Source organism: Plenodomus lingam, assembly GCF_022343315.1.
Source record: "Plenodomus lingam strain CAN1 chromosome Unknown contig_19, whole genome shotgun sequence".
In the NCBI taxonomy this organism is placed as follows: Eukaryota; Fungi; Ascomycota; class Dothideomycetes; order Pleosporales; family Leptosphaeriaceae; genus Plenodomus; species Plenodomus lingam.
The window spans coordinates 2,658,062-2,661,865 of NW_027093936.1; positions in this window are offsets into that span (position 1 = coordinate 2,658,062).

Genomic DNA, 3,804 nt, shown 5'->3' on the forward strand with positions numbered 1-3,804 from the left:
ACCCCTAAGAAGTAAAAAGTTATAGAACGCCCTAAGTTATAGAACGCCCTAAGCTTATAAAATAGCCTACTAGATTTTTTAAAACATTAATAGAATACCCTAAAGGTTTAGAATAATCTATAGTTATAGAATAGCCTATAAGATTTTTTAAGTATAGAACGCCCTAAGTTATAGAACACTACCCCTAAAAAATAAAGGGTTATAGAACGCCCTAAGTTATAGAACACTGCCTAAAAATATATATAGATTATTTTATGTCCTTTCTTAATCTTTATATGCTATAATTTAACTGCCTAAGGTACGTACACACATAACCTATTCTTTTATATATTTTGTAAGGATTGCTTCTAGCTCTAGCCCTCGCTATCTTGCAATTGCTATATAACATGTTAGCTATAGCCCTCTTCCTTCTATTAATAGCAGCTGTTTAGGTAGCAGTTTTGCAAATAAGGAGGGTATAATATCCTAATTTTAACCAAGCTAGCAACAGGCTTACGCTTAGTAGCTCGTAACAACAAGGCTACTTAACTACTTACACGACCTAGCTAGATAACTAAGTTATCTATAAAGGATTTAATCCTGCGCACTATACAATTGCAATATACTAGCTAACAACTCTAACTTTAATAGGGCTGCTAACGCTAATCTAGTAAGGTTCTAGGCCAAAGGCCTATTTATATCTAACTAGTGTAGGCGGAAATCACCCTATTCTAGCATAGATTCTAACTTAGAGGCGTTTAGCTATAATCTAGTAGATAGTAGCTTCGCGGCAATGCCTAGTTAGACAGCTACAAAAACTAATTATCTAAAACCGCGGTTCCTCTCGTACTAAGCAGTATTACTATTAGGGCAAGGTTATTAGTAGGGTAAAACTAACCTATCTTACAACAGTCTAAACCTAGCTCACGTTCCCTATTAGTAGGTAAACAATCTAACGCTTACTAAATTCTACTTTAGTATAATAGGAAGAGCTAATATTAAAGGATTAAAAAGTAACGTCGCTATAAACGCTTAGCTACCACAAGCTAGTTATCCCTGTAGTAACTTTTCTAGCACCTCTAGCCTTAAATTTTAAGGGACTAAAGGATTAATAGGCTACACTTTTATAGTTTGTATTTACACTAAAAATTAAAATTAAGGGGACTTTTACCCTTTTACTCTACTAGAGATTTCTATTCTCTATAAGTCCCCCTTAGGACACCTACTAAACTAACAGGGAGAGTAACCCATTTAAACAAGGAGAAGTAGGAGGGGCAAGGTTTAATAGTAGTGACCCTATAGTAGAGGATATAGGTTTAATACAGAAATATAAGTAAAAAGATAATATTATAGAGTTAAAGTAAAGTCCATAGGAATTATACCTATCCTATCCTCTAATCCTTTATACCTTTATACTATTTAATCTACCTAACCTTTTAGGCTAAGCCTTATTTTTCTCCTATACATCCCTTACCACAGCATAAACCTCCCCCTCCTTTAAGCTTGGCCCTATTAAGCTTGGCCCTTACTCTCCTCCTCCTAGTCTGCAACCCTAGTTCCTAGCTTGTTAAGCTTTAGGTAAGGGAGTGGGAGTATCTAGGGTCTCTAATCTTGAACCTAAACTTAACAAGACAGTTCTCCTCCACGCCCTAGCTAGGCTTCCTAGATAGCCTAGCCCTAGGCGCCTAGATCCCTCCACCTTCTATTCCTCCTTAATAGCTCCTAGATGCTTTTTAACAGCATCTAGAGTCTCTAATTACTTAATCTATCTATTATACCTTTACTACTCTCCTGCCTTAGTAGGCCGCACTCCCTTTGTGCTAAAGTAGGATTAGTCTAGTACCCTAGCTTCCTTGTCCTTACTAAATGCAAGCTTCTTATTCTTAACGTAGATAGCCTAATTCTTCTTTAACTCCTTTACTATCTTAACCTAACTCTTCCTAATCTATACTCCTATCCTTTCTCTATTTAAATCTCCTATTAGGTACTTCTAGATCTCTGCCTTTACTAACAGGTTATCCTATTAAACCTAACACATAATTGCCTTTAAGACCTAGGTAGAATAGGTAGCCTAGACGTCTCCTAGAAATTGCTATTAGACTCCACTATATTTAACTAGGTGCCCTAATAGAGTCTTTAGGGCTATGCTTATCTATAGGTAGGCTAGTGCAATCTTTATATATATCCCTATCTCTAGCACCTCTATTATTATTATATTGTCCTAGACTTTTATATACTATAGTAGAACTATACACTGCGTTTAAGTAGTGGGTCTAGTAGATCTATATAGCATTACTAGGCTTATAATCCTTACCTATCCTTTTTAATAGATTTCCTTCCCCTATCTTACTATAGGGCACTTCTCCCTTAGCTCTTTAGGCTAGTACACCCTATCTTCCTATACCTAGATATAGGCCCTCTTGTTCCTCCTTAACCCCCTATCTATCTAATTTACCTAATTCTTCTATACTTCTTTAAATCCTATTAGGAGCTTAGTGTAGTTATCTTAGTCCTTATTATTAAAAGAAACTAAGCCTTAGATTATCTTAAGCCCTTATCCTAACTGCGCTGCCTTAGAAAGGTTTACGTCTACGTAACAAAAGAATGTCTAGTCTCCTGCCTAGGCGTACTTAGTGTAGTATAGGTATAAGATTAGGTTTATAGTTTCCTAGATTATAGTGTATTAGAGCTAGTATCCTATATCCCCTTGCACTAGCTATTAAACAATAGAGTGGTATATAGTCCTGCACCACCCTAAATTAGCTGCCTGCTTTATCTCCCTTAAGTGCTATTTATACATCTTAAAGCACTTATCTACTATCCTTACTAGTTCTAGGTCTTTGTAGATCTAGGTAAAGGTGTCTAGGGTTATGCTTCCTTTCTATAAGAAGCTTTAGTAACTCTGCTTAAATCTTATCACCTATTATAGTTAGGCCTAGTTAATTATAAGTACTATCTTCTTTAGCTAGTAGTAATAAGCTTACAAATCCTTAGAGGTGTAATCTTAGTTAAACAGCTTAGTAAAAGCTACTGCAGTAACTAGGTTAGCTTGCAAATTTCCCTATTCTCTAGGCTTATAGTATAGCACGTTTAGCTATCTATTACTTGCCTCTGCGTTTAGAGTCTAAGTGTAGAGCCCTATCTTGCTAGTAATAAACTTTAAGTAGCTAAAGCATACCTAATTTAAATCCTGCACTATCTTCCCCTTAGTGTCCTAGATAGTGCTATAATTAGTAACTTTGTAGTACTATACTTTAACTAGCTTCCTTTGCTTAGTGTTATTAAGTGCGCCACTCCTAATCCTAGTAGTAATTAATTGTAGTGCGGAGCGTTAGTTTTTGCACTAATAGGGTACTTTATTCTTAACTGTGGTATGCTTATCTTTAGTAACACCCTCTTCTTCTAGTATTATTATCTTAGTGTCTAGGGTCTTATTAAGTTCCTTAAGCAGTCTAGGTAAAGAGTTGCGTAATTTATTTATCACCTCTATATTAGTATCCTATAGTTATAGGCCTGCTACTATGTGTTAGCTAATAATTCTAAGCTCCTAGTAAACGTTCTCTCCTATCCTTTTTAAGAGCTAGGCGGCGTGTCTTCCTTAAGCTCTTGTTATCCTTTGCATAGGCGATTCTGCTAGAGATTCTTCCTCTAAGATATAGGCAGCTAATTTAATTACTCCTAGGGTAGTATCTAGTATATCCTCTATCCTCTTCTTATAACTCTATAACTCCCTTACTATACTTCCTAACCTTAATAGTTCTCTATTCTAGACTACACTCCTATCTAGTAGTATAGTCTAGGCGCGTCTAGCGTAGGATATAGTCC